This window comes from Ixodes scapularis, unplaced genomic scaffold (genome assembly GCF_016920785.2).
Source record: "Ixodes scapularis isolate PalLabHiFi unplaced genomic scaffold, ASM1692078v2 PGA_scaffold9__187_contigs__length_104089568, whole genome shotgun sequence".
Taxonomy (NCBI): domain Eukaryota; kingdom Metazoa; phylum Arthropoda; class Arachnida; order Ixodida; family Ixodidae; genus Ixodes; species Ixodes scapularis.
Window position 1 is genome coordinate 78,233,420 of NW_024609884.1, and position 18,519 is coordinate 78,251,938.

Sequence of the window (18,519 nt, forward strand, 5' to 3'; positions counted from 1 at the left end):
GCTGCTACCGAAAGGTGCTTCTCCCGCCCGTACACATTTCTTGACGGCTGTTTCACCATTTTGTGTATGGCCCCTTCCTTCGTTTCTGGCCTTTGCATTTGTTCTACTTCGGAATCAGCTGCTTCCGCTGCGGCTGCTACTTCTTCCGCCTCATTCAACGTAAGGTCCCGCCGTGACAGCAACCTTCGCTGGACGTCTCTACTTCTCACACCGCACACAATTCGATCCCGTAGCATCCGGTCAAGACTCATGCCAAAGTTGCAGTTTTCCGCAATTTTGCGGATCTGCACAACGAACTCTCGTACGCTCTCAGTTGGTTGTTGCACGCGGTTGAAAAATTTATAGCTCTCGGCTATTTCATTGCGCTTAGGCGCGTAGAGCTGCTCTAGGAATTCCACAGCTTCTTCATACGATAACTCGTTCACCTTTCGCGGGGCACAGCTACCACTTAAGACTTCTATCGTATGCGTGCCGAGTGCCGAAACTAGCAGCGCTCTCTTGGTCTTTCCACTGGCAATAGCATTTCCCTCGAAGTATGCTTCAACGCGTACGATGTAGGAGTCCCACTTATCTCTGCTGTCGTCGAAGGCAGGCACTTGAAAGCTGGTCGGCGTCGCCATTGCCCCCGTCTCGGATCTTGAGCAGCCCTTGCCTCCTGCCCGGCGGAGTTCGGCGCCTCGTCGCCACTGTTGTCACTTTGACATCTCGCAGTATGACAGAACCGCGAGGACCAAACAGGCAGGCCGGCTACCAGGGTATGAACGGTTTATTTCGGGCCCGCGTGGAACTATATATAGCGCTCCACGGACCAATGGCAACGCAGTTAATAAAACAAACAAAAGGCGGATAACAGTAAGTCATGCTTCGGTGACTCGGCCGAAGTGATAACAGATACTGTCTTTATTTACCTTCCCCAAAATTTGTACAAATATATTGGAAGTAGAGCTTTTTATACTAAGGATACACTAAAAACGAGTTCGATAAATGTGCTTTATTGGTGTCAATGCGATGTCCACATCGGTGTTGAGTCCTCACTTGCCTTGTCCCCACGCTCCTATTGGTCCACCGAGGCCACAGCTTCCACTGCTTACCATGTCACACCCAAACCGCCGAAACTAGCTTGTTGACGTTCTTGCTCTCAGAGCCGGTACTGACGTCGACGGGCCCAGAAGACGTCGGCCGCACGAAGAAACGCATGAGTCTAGTGCATACGCACCTAATCTTCGTGACGACGAGCGAAACGCCTTCAAGCTACCTCGTTTTATTTTTCTTTCGTACGGCGGAAGAAATATAAGCTTTTTTTTTTTTTTCGGAATTTTTTTAGTTTTGATAACTTCAGAATTTGAGTCTGATTTATTGAGTGGAAACTAAAATATATACGCGATGTTACATTGCTTTACGATTGTAATTATAATTTATTTTCAGTTATATTTTATATTACATTTATGGCAGAAGAGATTCACCACCAGGACAAGATACATGCAAAAGAAACTGCGCACATCTTTCAAGTTACTCCTCCCTTGTATAGCTTTCAGAGGAGCTTGAAACACCCAGTAAAGTCGATTTCGGTTTGAGATGAAGGAAGGAGGTCGCCATTTTCCCTAAACGGAGTTCCGAAGCGATTCGATAAATTGGTGTCGCTAGAACGGCACCGCTAATCCACCGTTCGCTCAAATGAACACCGCCATTCCCTAAAGAGTCGTTCAATGAAACATCATGGGCGAGGCTTCGTTCGCTAAAACGTCACTCGATCAAGTCAGTGCCTCCCAGGTCGTACCCAACTCAACGTTAATCACGGCACATGGAGTGTGTTAATACTTCAAGATTTATAGTTTCTTCCATTTTGATGAAGCAACTTCACTTAGTTACACGTTACTGGAAAATGTACCTACGATACAGATACAGATACCGAGAAATGAAAGTACCTAGGTTTGTACCTCAGGTACAACAAAAGTACCTAGATACCGATTTCCAGTTACTTGTACCTAGGTACTTTACAACCCTGGTTGTAACCCACGTTGCACCCCGGCACAAAACACCACCGCTCTGTCTTTTTCTTCGCCGTACTTGACATCGTTGCGAGTCCCTTGTCTCTTCGGCACAGCTAACAACCACACAATATTGTATCGCTTCCTACACAGCGCAAAACTAGAAGAAATAGTCAAACCAAAACGCCCCGAGCCAGCCTCGCTAAACGCTGCGCGACCTGCCTCCTGGCCCCACTGTGACTGACAGCGCCATCCCAGGTCCCTGTGCGCGGCAGGATTCGGCCACACGACACCCAGTTCCTATGGAGAGGCCGACGCGGTCGGCACACCTACCCAGTTCTAGCACACTGTATCCTGGGTTAAGCGCCTCCCCTGCCCGCTTAAATCGGAATGAGCATCGGATACCGGCGTGCGGTACGATGCAACACACAACACAATTTCATCGAGGTATCTAGAGCAGAGTTTCGTAAACTTTTCAGGCCCGCGACCCCTAAAATGAACGAACGCCGTCCGGCGAACACCCTTTTAGAGCAGTATCAAAGCTATCAGCGGCTCGGCTTTCTTAGGTCCCCACCACTCCCAGACGTCGCATTACGACCCTCGCTTTTGCGCACCTCTGCTCCAGGGAATAGCCGCACACTGACAGCGGCTGGGGTTGCATGAATGTGATCGTAGCGCATCGAAACGAGCAGGGACCAATCACAGGCACTCTGTCTCCCTAGTTATTCCTGTTCTACTCACCTGCTACCAATCAGAATAGTCGAATCTCGATTCGATGCGCCACACTCTAAGAAATGCTTGCACGTCTACTTACCCGCAAAACACTCAAAGAGCCAATCTCTGCGATCTACGAAAACAGCTCAGCGAATGATTAGGCGGAACATCCGTTGAGACCTCAAGATTAACTCTGCGTTGTGCCATTATACGCAATACAAGCATGACGCTTTGCATTGCGTAATGCCACAGCGCAGACTTCATTTTTAGGTCGAAACGGATGTTCCGCCTCATCATTCGCCAAGCTCATATAGATCACAATGATTGGCTCTTTGAGTGTTTTGTGGGTAAGTAGACGCGCAGGCAGTTCTTAGAGTGCATGGTCCCATCCATGTAAATCCAACCAACGTGTGGACCTCAGCGCGTGACCTGTGCTTTGCCAACCCCAGCGCGTGGCTACGATGAATATTGCAATAGACTCCTAAAAATCACGTGCCGCTAAAAAAAAAAAAAAAAAAAAAAAAAAATTGATCCACTGCACAGTGGTGGAACAGTCGACACAGCAGAACGTGCAAGTAACGTGAGCGGGTAGCTTCGACTTGTGCTCCCTCTGCACGAGGGCTCGTGCAGCCGGGGCACAATCGAACGCCAGAAGCTTGCACTTGTATCCACCATTGTCAAGGGTTTCCCCAGGAACTGAAATTAGGGGGGTGTCTAAATGTTTAGTGGGGGAGGGGTGGTTAAGGGGGGGGGGGGGGGGGCATTGAGAATAGAAGAGTCGTTGCGAATTAAAGGGGCGCCTTCAGAAAAACAAGGGTGGGGGCGTGTTCACCCCACTACCCCCTAGGGTGTGTGTAGGGAAATCACTGACCATTATGCAGGGATTCCACAGCTTCCAACAGAGGGATCACTTTGGAAAGGGGTCTATATAATCGGCTCCATTTCATGTGACCGGAGTGAATACTGCTCGGTTTTCTCGAATCGTTTCTGAGATTGCCATTAAGTAGATAAAATAAACCAACCCGTGTTTCATAGGTTATGTATGCGAAGGAATAATTCTTTCGTATTTACTGAAAATTGAAACAAATGCTGCCCCTTTAAAAGGGCCATGAAATAATTTTTCAACTTTTCCTCCTTAGCTTTCCTCACCAATAAAAACAAACAAAAAAAAAAAAAAACAATGAAAGGAGAGGTTGAGCGGTTTTGAAGTGAATGGACACCGGTACTATCACTCCATGCTTCCTCCGTCCTTCTTAAGGACATCTTGGAATTTGTCGTTCGCAAACGACGATAAGTGCCGTCACGGCACTCATCGGCTACGAACGCGAATTCAAATATTCGTCGACCAATTGATCGTTGACGATCGCACCCGACGAGTGACGCAGTGCTCGTGTCCAGTGCGCGAGTTTCGGTAGGCTGACGTTCTTCGGATACTGCGGATGTATCACAGTGACAGACAAAAAGATTTCGAAGGAAACGATGTATGAAATCGTCCGGTAGAGTTTCGAATTTTCGTACCAAAAAAAGCAGGCATTTTGCTTTCTACCCTCTTTCTTTTGGCCCACTTAAACGATATGCTAATATAGTCAGTTACAAGTTAAGAAACGTTTTGGAGGGAAAGGAGGGCTGGGGAGGAGGAAGCAGACGGAATGCTGGAGAGGAGAGAAGGAAACCTCCTCCTCTCTCCAGCGTTCCGTCTGCTTCCTCCTCGTGAGCCTTCCTTTCCTTCGAAATCTTTCCTTAACCTGTAACTGACTATAGTAAGATTCCAATCAAAAATTATGTATCCCAGCACGAAATTCATTTCATGGCAGGAAACCGACGGCCGATTCGAAGGGCTCAGCTGTATAGTTGAACCTTAAAGCATTCGGCATGAGTGTTCCCTCAACTGAAGTATGAGCTTGCAAATAACAGGCCTGCACAGCTGGAAGAGCTAGCACCGCCTATACGTCATTTTAACTATTGCATTTGCAACACTGAAGTGTCGTTTACCCAATCAGAGATGGTATACCCGTTCTCGCCAGCGATACCATCTGGTACCCGCACTTCGGGCACTGGGAGTTCCACGTGACTTTTTCGACTGCTTTGGAGCAGCGGTCATTCTCGCCGACCCTCGACCGGCGTCGCAGGAACCTGCCAGATGGGCCACCATGCTTGGTCAAGGTAAATAAACTATCCCGAAGCTGAAAGCAACCTTCCATTTATATAGTTTGAGATGATATAGCATGCTAATTTACTTTGATTTCAGTGCAATTACTGAATGCCACCACTGCGCTGATTTTCTCCATCCCACGCCGTGAGACTTACGTTAGTGAGCGTAGTGATCCCACAACTAGGACCGGATAAAAGGCCGTTTACATGAACTCCGAACTAGCCCAAGCTATCCTGGCTATAAGCGACCTTTTAGACAGCCTTTCATTAAATCAAATTGCGGAGAGCTGTCGTTTAGCAAGCACGTATCAGGAGGACCAGCAGAAATAACCTCACGTATACGCGATTCGGTGCACGACGCATCGCGTGGTGTATGTGGAGCTCGCGGGGCTGGATCGGCCCGGAGCCAGAGTTACCATCCGCTCATCTAAACTGAACAGTACGTATCCGGTAAGGCCGTCCACTCCGCAGGCCGCCGCCTATATATTCGGCAACGCTGCCGAGTTGCGACTCGACGTATATATATATATATATATACACTACGCCCTCGGAGGAGTGCGAAGAGAAAGCGTCGCCGACAAAAAAGAGAAAAAAAAAAAGAAAAAAAAAAGAGAAAGAAAAAAAAAAAAAAGAAACCTCCTTGGTCAGGGTCGGTGATCGATCACGCCAAAGACCGGCAAAGCGGTGCGACACCACGCGCCATTTCCGATCCTCCTCCGGGGCTTCACTCGACGCCGAGCTCCCAGCGTAATAACGGCACTCCGGGGCTACCGACACCGGCAGTTTCAGGCCCGCCTACTCCCATCGACGCGCTGTCGAGTTGGGAGCGAAGCCATCGCGCCGACGGAGTTGGCCCTTTTTCTTTGTGTCCCTTCTCTGTTTTCCTTGGATCACCCGCTATTTCATTGAATTGAACGGTTCTCGGAGTCTTTGGGTCCGATTATTAGAGCGCTGAAAGAAAGCGTTTTTCGAATCACGCCGCATCGATGGCTGCGCAGTATACGAGTGTCGGTCTCGGGGGTGTTTTCGGGACTCGTGACTTCGTCCACATTTTATTCTTCTTTAGTCATGCGCCGTATAAACGGGGCGAGAATTCCTTCGGTGCCAACAGATTCGAAGCGCTCCGAAGTTTCTACGCATGTCTTACCACTCGGGCGGAAACATTAAATGAAAATGACGCATTGCGAACACCGGGTGTTTACTCAGCACGAAGCGATGCGTCGCGAGAAATCGCCTTTCGACCACCATCGGTGCACGTGATGGAAGTCACGATTCGTGGCAAGTGTTGAGTATGGCTAGTAATCAGTATGCATGCATGGTGCCTGGATCGCGTCTCCGACTGGCGTGTTTACCGCGTCACAAAAAGGGGTCCCTGGATTTCCTCCCGATGACGTCACAGAAGTGTCACGCTGTCGCCGGCCGCGATCCTGGCGGTGTCCTGCAGCAGCGCTGGTGGATGTGGCAGACGCCTGTCCTGCTGCAGGTCGCTCTCTAGCTTGACAACCCACGGAAGTTTCGGCAACCAGGAGATGGGACGCTGCGACTACGGCGACACTCGCGTTCGCTCGTGCGTTTTGCCGAAAACTTCTAACGCCAATCGCCAGGGTCGCGACGGCCGACAGCGTGACACTCCGGCTTCTGTGACGTCATTTGTTGCCACCTCGGGACTACTTTGGATGCACGGGAGGAATAACACGATCAACACACCGGTCGGAGACGGACGAAAACGGCAGGGCGTCTCTTTCTGACGCCCGTCCTCCAGCACGCGCTCGTTGCCTTCCGTCGTGCTTTTGCAACGCGTGGGCGCTCAAGGCCCTCGAGGCGCCGAAGTTCGATAGTTAGGAAGCTGGAGGTATGGGACAGCTGAAACTTCTCCCTGTCGTTTTGATCCTATCAGTGACTTTCCGTAGCTGCGCCGGATTCAAAAATCACCAAATTGTGGGAACGACTTGAGTGAATAATGCGCCTTTTCTTTGCACCGAACATCGTACCAGCCAGTGGAAGGGGAAAAAAAAAGGGTAAAATATCGGCCGCGTTACTGTGCTGATTCGAGCGTCTCCGGCGAAACTCGCACGAGGAGATTTCGAAGAATGCGAAACGCTCGGTATTACGAAGCGATCAGTTTCTGACGGATGTATCGCTGTCACGTCCCTGGGCCAGTAGAGAGTTTTAGGGAACCGTTTTTGCACATCCGATACAGTACGATGGGCAAAAAGGGTTCCCTCAAACTCTCTATTGATGATGGACAAACATACGCAGAATAGGAGCAGCAAGCTACTCGTGCAAGGCGAGCGCGAGGAAGGAAGACGAGCGGATTCGAAGCCAGCAGTCGGACCGTCGGATACTTCGGCGCTCGGATCGGACTGGAAAGTGATCGAATGTGGCTGTCAAACAGATATCACCTTGCCTGCAGGCGGCGTCGTGGTTCAACACGTATTTTCCGACAACATATGTGCAGTCAATTGCAGTTTTTATGACCTTCTAAATAATGCAAAATGAAAAAAAAAAAATCTCCTTGCAGTTGGTACATTACCTACCAGGCCGCACGCAACGTTTGCTTGGTTGCGGCCAACGAATGCGGCACCGCTGCTTTGATTATTTATTTCGCATGTTTAATATAGACAAAGGAGCTGAATGTCGTGCCATTATATTTGAAGTTGATTGGAAAATGCGTGTATCTCGTACGACCTCACCAGAACCTTTGTTCGTACCCACCGGTCAAGAAACATCAAGGAGGCAATGTTTGCATTCACAACCTTTTATATAACATCCCGATCGTTTTGTTGTTCATCGGCTCGTTATACACGAACCAAAAATAAAATCTGAACTAAGCAACTAACTCACGAAACCCGGTTAAAAAACAGGGCGGGAGCCAGATGGAAAGCTACACTGCAACCATAAAGCGCCGTTCACATATATGCAACCGAGTACGACCGAGAGAGACCAGACCAGTTTTTAAGCCTTTTGCGACTTCTTAGGATCAGCTCCGCTGCAGTGCATCCGGTCCTAGAAGGCGCAAAAGGCTTAAAAACCGGTCTGGTCTCTCTCGGTCGTACTTGGTTGCAAGAGTGTGAACTGGCCTTAAGACGCGCTCGCACGATATGGAGTGCAGACACAAAAAGCGTGCCAAATTTCTCAGTGTTACGTAGTGTACGCACGTACATGTGTTAAGTGCAAACACGACAGAGGGATATCCAGCTCCCCTTTGTTGTAGATTAAAAAATGTTAAGTGAGACGCGTGCCTAAATGATGTGCGAACTCTGAACATCGCCGCCGGGCGCGTAAGGTCCGCAAGGGTCAACTGTCGAGCCAGTCGCACACACACGCTGAGTAAGACACTTCCACTGCGAACTAGGACCGAAACTTCTTAGGCACGCTACACATGACTCCGCCAACACGTCAACAGAACGCCGACAATACCACCAGAAACTAAACAGAACGAAGCTGACGAAACCACGAAACGGAAACTACGACGACTGCATCGAGGGAGGACGTCAAAATAATAGACATTATTTTGACGTTTTACGAAAGTGACGTAACGGACGTTGAAATAATTTCTTTAATATTTTGATGGACGTCGAGATAGTCACTGTCAAGTCCTATCGGCACCGAAATCACAATGACCGCGCTCGCCGAGCATGGGCTTTCGCGACGAGCCGGGATCGTTTTAGCGGCAGCTCTGACTCCGAATCATACCCTTCAGGCAACATTTACTTTAGTACGATGCTTTCTAGATACCTCTCCAAATCTTCAACAATAGTAAGTGCATGCTTCGCTGGCGCTGGCCATCGGCGGCAATTCGCGACTCCAGCAAAACGGACGCCACCAAGCGGGAAAACCGGGAACCAGCCGGACCAGGTCGCTCCGCGCCCCTCCGCGTCTCTGGCGGCTTTCGCGGACACGTGTTGTCGGCGCGGTGGCGAACAATGTAATTTGACGAAGGTCCGAATATTTCTTAATTTTGCCTGAGTGTTCCTTACTGTAATGAAGCCTCAGTAGATTGTTTCCTTCCATCACGTGTTTGAAAGGCCGTTTACTCCCCAACACACGGTCGCGTGCTTTCTTGGATGGTGAGGAATCACGGAAAAACGTTTTCGTTTCTTGTCTGTCTCTAATCACATTCAAAGTGACGACTGCTTGGTAACTGATAAGTGGTTTCTTTATAAGGATGTAGAACCGTGGACTGAGGACGACAGACGAGGCATTTCACTGGAGGGAACACCAATATTGCACTCAAGTGAATCGGAAGGTTCGATAGCTGCTTTTCTTGAGTTTGGTTGTGTTCGATTAGCTTCAAGTTTGAGCCGCCCACGCCGGTCGGTGCGTTGGCTATTCATCTTGGCTGCTTTTCGCCGAAAAAGCCTCTGGACCATACTGAAGGAGTTGGGCTGATTTCGCAAGTACTTGATTCAGGAAAACCTGCTCGCTGCAAATGAAGAATGAGGGAAATTGTCTGTTTTCAAAAAGTGGGGGACGCGTCTCGCAGCGTTAAAAGCTGTCACAGCATTTTGATCTATCGCGCCTCCGATATTTATAATATACCCCTGTCGAAGCCAACATCAATATACGTCGACATTGCTCAGGTTGACCGGCCACAAAAAATACTAATTTTTTCCGTTCAGGATTCGAAGCAAAGGTCAATGCAGAGAGGTTCTGCGTGAATCTCCAATGAAGACTCTCTTCAGTGTGTCTCCGTGCGGCCGGATCGAACCATTTGGCTCTGTCTGTCAAATATACTTTTATTCACCAGTTCACCTAATAGCTAGTCAACTAAGTTCATATTTCAACCCGAAGAGTGTACTAATATCGCTTTAGTGGGACCATAGTACGTAATATAATACATAACCCGCTCGTCAAAATGACTTCTCGATTGCTACTAAAACCTGAATTGAAATACGAGTATCAGCTGCTTAGTGGGGCGCCGGCGAGTTATCATGGTCCTTGGCTCAAGAAGCGCTTGCCTAATTTTCGTAATTTTCCTGCAGCCCGTGTTGTTGACCGAGCAGACGACTGCAGCTGTTTCTTAAACGCGGATACGCACAAAAGCTCGATTTCGCGGGCAGATAAGTCGCATGGTCGAGGCATGCGAGTTAGCTGAAAATTACTCTCGGTGGAAAAATTCTGTAGTCATCGCCGCTTTCCTTAGATGATTAAAACTGATTAGTATATAACCGTCTCACCGGAGCCCATAGTTTCGGTTTTGAACGAAATCTCAGAACGAAAGTTTGACATAAAAAGAACAAAAAACACTGGGAAAACAAAAGTATGCTCTGCAAAGTTTATGTGTGCCGGCTACACTTAACCGTCTCAGTTCAAATACCTATAAAATTGGGCATTAAACAAAAGAAAATCTGTTAAATTGAATGCGCCACCCGTTCAGGCGCACCGGCCGAGCCGATGCGACCTGGACTCAGCCGCCATGTTTGTTTGGTGGTGGCGCCCCCTATAGGTCGCTGGAGTCGCGAATACGACGGCCGCCACCATCTCACCAGTTAACTGAGGCAGGCCAGCTCAGTTGAACTCAATGATCGTTAGCGGCTCAATGACAGTTGGCGCCGCCGTGTAACTCCGGCCGATCGCGATTGAGTCAACTGTCGTTGGCTTGATGACAGTTAAGAGCGGTCGTGAAACTAGGGTGTAAGATGTATTCCTTTGTAAAGTATGTGCAGAACCCGTGGAAACTTCTAATTAAATCGAACTCCTCACGCACTTCACTAGTGAATAAATTGAAAGTCGTCTCGGGCATTCTGATAAACCCGGTGAGCACAAGAGTGTGTCGTGAATACAACACATCCAAATATACCCAAAGCTCCCCATAACCAAGCGTAAGTAACTATAACACACGCATAGTGCACGCACGACGCATTCCGTGCACCCCGGGTTTATCAGAATGATCGAGGCAAGTTTAAATTTTTTGTGAAGTGACGCGTCTCTTTTCGTGAGCGTGCTCATCCCCAGAGGCACGTCTATAGCATCTAAACGCCCGAAAGCGAGATGCCCGCCCTTCGCCAGCTCCTCCCCCTCCATTCGTTCTCTTTTCTAGTAGTCTCCTCAAAAAAACAAAGAAAACCAAATCAAAATAAACAACGCTTTAGAAAAACGCAAAAAAAAAAGAAAAACTTTACAGACATAAACGGCAGCGGTGTAATGATAGCAATGACAACAACCGCGATAATAATAACAACAACGACCATAAAAAGAAATAAAAAAAGAAAGGACGGGCTATCTCGCCGTCCAAAATTTACAACCCCAAACCGGAGCCATTTATGCTCTGACACTCAATTACGTAGGCTCTCTTGACAGTTACACAAATTTATCTCGAAGCTTTTGGATTGCCGTTTTTATTATTTTTCTTTCCGCCTTCGTCCTCTTCGTCTTTTCTCATGTATGCTGCATATACACGGCCGCAGCGGTATCAAATACGTGAGTGTCAAACGAGAGAGGGGAGGGGAACCCGAGGGGGGGGGGGGAGAGAAGGCAAAAGGACTCCGATATTAACGGTCCGTGATATAGAAACACTCCATTAAAGGCTTGTACAAAACCAACTGCAATGACGGGAGCATACATCGCTCACGAACGACGCCAAAGAAACTGATCCCAGAATACGAACACACACAGATACGCACAAAATAATAAACAAGCTGAATCGTTCGCCGCGGTATAGAAAGTCCACAATGGTCGAATGCAAGGACGCTTAAATTGCTACAGTATGGGTACCACTATACACCACTTTCGGCGCCAAAATAAATCGGGGAAGAATCGGGAATAGAGAAGGAGCCGGGAAGGTAAGGGGGGGGGGGGGGGGGGTGTAACGTTTTATTGTAGTTCGAGAAAATAAAATGACTAGGGCCCGGCGCCAGAGGCGTCAACATGGTCCCCTCGAAGGGGGGTCGAGCCGAAGAACAGCACCTTTTCGGGAGCGGTTTGTGTGTCCTCAATGGAGATTGGTATAGGGGGAAGGGGGGTACTTCGTTATAGGACCATTGTCCGCTCCTACTCGGACAGACACGAACACCTTCCCGGACGCCGCTTCTCTTTTCGGAAAAGAAGGGGGGAGGTAGACTTCCTCCGAATGAACCCCCTCCTCTTTTCTTCCCCATTGTCGCGACTTCGTTTTTCGCCAGTTTCCAGTTGACTCTCGAAGCACGGGCGAGCGGCTGCACAGTGGAGTGAGTGTGCGGCGGGCTGTCTATCTCCCTGGCCGCGGGGAGCATGAAAAGGTGAGGAGCTCGCGGGCCGCCGCCGACGACTACGACGACGTTGTAAATGCGCTACCTGTCAGGGGGTGCTGCTTTCCCCCCGGGGCTGCTCCGGGACCGGCTGCACGCGCACTTGACGAGGAAAGTAAAAAGATGAAGGAAGGGGAGAAAAAAAAAAAAAGGGGGGGGGGGGGGGGGGGGCGAAACGGGGCGAAGAAACCGAAAGCTGCGAAGCCGTGTTTGTCGCGCATGCACGCGAGGAAAAGCGACCGCGGCGGCTTCTTTTCTTCGTCCCGGCGCCCAGAGCGGAAGACAGGCTGCGTGGCGAAGAAGTGCGAGGCGGAGCGTCTTGTTTGCCATCGGAAAATGCGTGTTCGCGACCAAGGTCTCGCTGGGAAGATGCGGTAGAGCTTGGACGATCGCTGATCCGTCCGACTTCCGGCTGGGGTCAGCACAGCCAGGTGGCCGCACGACTCGCCAAAACACTGCGACGAAAGGCGCAGGGTCAAATCGTTCCAAACACACATCTGTACATCGTTAATTCCGTAGAGAATTATATTAGGATATAATTAGTTATATCTTAATGTTGATATTTTGCAGTGGTAACATTGACTCGATTTTATCATCTACAATACCTAGTCGAAGGCTCATTTCCGCCGCCGGGTGTGGCTGGAAATTGTTGAAAAGTTAGTTCTATCAGTTTTCCTGAGTCGCGATCTTCTGCGCGATACCAGAGAGCCGGCAAAAGCGATCCTTGGAGTGCCGCTAGTGGGTTGTTTCCGTTGATTATGAGCTTTGAAGCGCTGGATATTCAATTCAATTCAATTCATTTATTTACTCCCATTTGTACATATGGGTGACGGAGACAGGGAAAAAAAGCTGCAAAATGTGCAGCTTGACAAAGCCCCTGCCCCCTATCGGCAGATCGGCAGACAGGAAAAGTTAACAGAAACATTTTAAAGGCGAAAAAACTAAACAGGCAGTTCTATGCAGGAGAAAAAAAGTTTAAAAGTTAGAAGTGAATATTGTGCGTATTGTTTTCTTATTTAGTGCATCAAGACAGACATGGTGGTCTCTTAAAAAGTTCAGTAATGTTGGCAATGTATGCTGTAACATTTGAAGCCCACAATTTGTTCTAGGACGAGGTACTCTCAGGGACCCGGCGCTACGTACTCCGTATACACCAACTCATGTTTACAAACAAACCGGAGCGCCCGGAGCGCCCCTAGCGGACGCCACCGGCGCCGCGCATGCGCGATGGGGGTGTGGGCAAAAAGCTGGCCGTCGCCCATAAACAAACCATTGAAATACGATGTTGTCGGCGCCGGTGTGAGTCCCCGCGCTCTTTTTCGCGTTGGAATTGTTGATTCTACGTCCTCCTAACGATGTCTGACTACCTGTCCAGCGTCAGAGAAATTAACGAGGCTCGTTACACCGCAAAACTTCGTGTGATTAATCTGATATGCGGCGATTCATTCCGCGTGGACGCCGCAGAACGTACGCTAAAGCCTGATTCACATGATGAGATTTCGCTCGCAATTTTCTGTAGCGACGTCGTTCGGACTGCAAAAGCGTGAACCGTAGCTGAGATGGTCGACGCCGATACTGAAAATCGCAAGCAGAATCTAACCAAGTGAATCAGGCACAACAAGTCGGTGATGGCCAGTGGTAACAAGGATCAACATCTTCTTGTATCTACTGTCGAGCCTGCTTACCAACCTTCAAACTTAAGTATTTTGAGGCCTGCACTTAATTCTTATCGCAAGTACCGGGCCCACGTTTGGTCTACGGGCCGGTGTCCTCTAAAAGAGCAGACGACAAGCAGAAACGTTTGAAAGAGCAGACGACACTTCGAACGATCAGGCGACCTTTTGAACTTGAAGACGCACTGAACGTAGTTCGCAGGTGGTCCGTACAACTTGACGGTTTTCCGGCGCTCATTTTGGAACAAAACAAATAAATTTGATGGCCAGTAGTATCCGTGAATTTAACCCAATGCTTCCCGCCCAAGCAATCGTGGCCCGACGGCGTCTGGTTTTCCCTTTTCACTGGACATATCCGCGTTCTCGGACGAACCGAGCGCATGAAAACTGACCTTCAAACCTTTCTCGACACTCTTAGTACAGCCCCAGTCGCAGCATTTTGACGAGAAGGCAAATTTTTGTCTGGTTCCTTTCAAAATAACGCAGGAATACACGTCTCAAATGGGCACTTCCGCCCACAGCCCCGGACCGGAAGTGCGTCCGACGCGCCACCACCGCGCCGTGACGTAACAGAGATGAGTTCGTGTATACCGTATTTTTAACACTTAGTCTAGGAAACCGCAGTAATGGGTGGTTAAAATACTTAAGGGATGCCGCGTATACTGTCGCAAGCTTATATTTGTAATATTCTTGTATTTTTATTACTTTATGCTTACAGAAAAGTGGATCGGTGTGTGCGTAATACGACGCATTGGCTACGACTCGAATTGCTCTCTTCTGCAATAAAAAAAAGTTTATTAAGATTTGTACTGGTCGCTGCAGTGTACGTCTCGTGTGTTGCGATCTTCATTTTCGAGCCCAGTGTGTACGTTTTTTTGTCTGAATCATGGCATCCGCGACAGTGCAGCGATAGGGGGAACAGCGGCAGCGAACGCGCCAGCGATAGAAATTAGAGGTGAGTACTCAAAATATTGCATCGAATAGTAAAATAATCTGTGACTGCTTTGAGCCTTTCTGCCAGTTCGGTATAAGTATACATCTATAACGTCTTCGTCGTTCATCCACAAGGAAGTATAAGAGCACGGACACACAGAATAAAAGCAGCGCAGCAAACCGATCGGTCACAGCTCCGGGTGTTGACAAAAGTTAATTGAGGTTCCCCGTGTCGGTGTATCGCTTGTTGATTACTAAAACGGCTACGCTGAAACAGGCCCATTGCAAGCAAAAATTCATAAATGGTTGATCAGTTCCAGTCATGCGGAAAGCGATGGAGCTTAAAAACATCACATCCGCACTCGCCTTGCCTGATTCCATGCAAGCAACATAGGTCCTCGGACAGTATTCGACGCTTTCTGTCGTTATTCATGCACCCTTTCACCGAGCAATAGTGTCCCGATCACCGGGGGGCTGCCACCACCGAAGCCCGTGGCTCTAATTAAGTTTGCGAGGTTAGGACCGAGAAGAAAGCGCGAACGAAGTTTAGGCACTGCATACACTCAACACCGACCAAGCCTCTCATCCGGGACTTTCACTCTTTCTAGCGACCCAGCGAGGGGGAAAGCGCCGGCAGCCCTTTCACCTTTTCTCTCTCGCTCTACAAATGGCGCCACCCACGATAAAGCGGTCTATAGACCTTTTCTGCGAGTGCGCTGCCATGTTGAATTGAAGTCACTTCCAGTATGGCCGAAAACATTGTTTTGCCGTCACCACGCGAACAGACTAGATATAAGCGTAACTGTCACCGATTCTCGTTTTGCCTCCCCTCTATTTTTTACTTTTTGAAGGTTCAAATGGTTTACTATTTTTTCGTCGCCCATACCGGATACGCCTATTAGGTGGCACTGGCTGGGGACGAGGGTCAACGAAAGAAGTCTATAGAAGACCATAGGATATTTTTTTAAAAATTATTATTAGACTTGTTAAGTCAAACACATTTGGGCAAGGTTTTAATATGTATCTCAAGAAGCTCATAATTCGATGTGGTGACGAGTTAGCAGTTATGTTTTGTATGCATATATTAAAAAAAAAAAAAAAACTCCTTTCCTCCTTCCCTCCTCCTGATCTCCTCTGCTCCTCCTTCCCTCCTCCTCCTGCTTTCCTCCTCCCGCTGATTTTGTTCATGTGACGTGACTCGAAGTTATGTGACGTCATTTTCCCCGCTAAATTTAGCGGGGAAACTGGATTGGTGTTGAAGTGACATGACGTTGATCTCCCCTCTTAATTTATTAAGAAAATATCCGCTAAATTTAGCTGTAAAATATTTTCCGCTAAATTTAGCGGGTTACGTTCTCCCGCAAAATTTAGCGGGGAAATCGACGTCATGTCATTTCAACACCAATCCAGTTTCCCTGCTAAATTTAACGGCCAAACTGTGACGTCCCATCATGCAGCGCGCGCGGTTACTCCGACGCCAAAAGCGACGCCGCTGAACCCGGAAACGGGCGCCTAAGAGCTGCGCTTTAAAACGCAAATAAAGTTACTCACTAGCTTTTAAATCACGAGGAAGTTTGCTCTAGTTCTGATGCACAACGCCGTATATATATTCACCGTAAAAAAGTGTTTAAATGAAGCTGAACTTTCCGGCACACCTAACTTTAGGAGGAATTACCTTACGTGCACTCTTTTATGAAGCTTTTGATATACTTTAACGACTGATAACGAATTTATCACGTTTACAAGAATGTTAAATAAAAATACACACATTTAGGAAGAAATTATTTAAATCTGTTTAAATAATATATATACAGGGTGTTTCTTTTTAAGCTTTCCAGGTTTGTTTAAAGAAAGGTGTGAAAGCTACACTTATGCGGTTTGTTCAGGTAAGTTATACGGCCTGGGGCATAGTATATGGGGCTAATCATAACGGTCGGTTGGCTAATCAACTAAAATTTGTTAATCAACTTTTTACTTAGTGAAAATAGACATATGTTTCCAATTAGAAACTTGCTGAGCGTTACCGAAAACCGCTAAATCAGTCATTTTCAGAAAGACTTTCAGCGCGTGAGAAGCGTAGTAGTGCACTAAAGTTACCACTCGTGAAGCAGGTACAGTTAAAGGCTAGCGGTTGCGGTAAGGCGCCCGCGGGGTTTTCCCGTGTCTTATCTGGCCCCAGCTTTGTACCTGCTCCACGAGTGGTAAATTTAGCGCACTACTGCGCTACTCACGCGCTCAAAGTCTTTCCAAAAATGACTGATTTAGGGGTTTCGGACGACGCTCAGCAAATTTCTAATTGGAACCATAAGACTATTTTCACCAAGTAAAAAGTTGATTAACAAATTTTAACTGATTAGCCGACTGATCGTTATGATTAGCCCCATATACTATGCCTCCCTAGCCGTATAACTCACCTGAACAAACCGCATAAATGTAGCTTTCACGGCTTTTTTTTTTTTTAAATATGTTAGGCTTAAAAGAAAAAAACACCCTATATATATCTGTATATATACATACATATATATGCTTTTTTAAATAGAAAGTTAAAATTTTTTTTTACCTTGTTTTAAATTTTGTAGGGGTGAACAGCTGCAACGGCGACCAGCACACGGTACTGCAGTAAGCGTCCGAGCGCCACTAGCCACTGGAGCGGACATCAAGGCCGTTGATATCAGCTGCAAACCCTGCTTCACATTGAAGGCTTCTCTATCTGGAGTGAGGGCGTTCCGTTCGGTTTTAAGACAATAAAACTTATCATCATCATCATCATCATCATCATCATCATTAACTGCGCTGACTAATGTCGTCTGCTGCTCCAGTAAAGGGTCCGAGTCAATAACGTGGACTTCAACAACGACACCCCACTCAAACGGCCCGTGCCGGATTAAGGCATTTTGGGGGCCCTGGGCTGAGGCTGTTATGAGGCCTTTACCTATGATAAGGGTGGTGGTGATGATGGTGGTGGTGGAGGTAACGATGACGACGGGAATATGATATTTTTGAACTTGTTAAATCTAGATATGTTTCATCGTATGATTATTGTCGAGCCTGGTTTCGATCCGTAAATTCAATGGAATTCAAGTTTTCCTTGCTGGCATTGAGGCGGATGCGATTGTTTAGAAGCTACTTCACAAATAATCAACCGCTCTAGCAATTGACAATACAGTAATTTTGAGGTACAAAAATGAAATCAAATAAACATTGCGGAAAATATTAGGATTTGTCTTTCACATCCTGCAACTTAACCACAAAAAAAAAAAAAAAAAAAAAAAAAAAACCACTAAAATGCTTCCGTTTAAAATGTTGACTCCGTTCATGATTTTGTTTGGCTTGAATTACAGCTAGATTCATAGAGTACATGCCCGGGCTAGTTTATACAAATTGGTCACGATGTCGACTTGTAGCACAGGTGACCCTCTTGCTAACATGTCGAGTGACACCATTAATCACACATGAATTGAGTTATGCAGGAACCGAAAAGGTACCTGCGAAATTCCCTTTCTAATTTCGCTTCCCCTAAATGGTATGCCTCGCAAATCGACAACTGCCACGAAAATCTAGAGCCCTTATTCTTGTAATTGTTCCAAGTTATTGGAAGTGTTTTAACTTCCAACTAGCCCTCTGTTAATTAATTACTGGTGTGAACAGTGAAGGAAGTGACATAGGCCAGAAAGAAATTTCGTTGGTTGAAGCAGTCTTTATCGGGATCAAACTACTTCGTAAACGCTCTTCTAATAACTGAACCCTCGTTTCGGAAACAAAAACAGACTTCCACATTTAAAGCATAGGAGAAACTGCGTGCGATTCTAAGACATCGACCGCTGTCGTTCG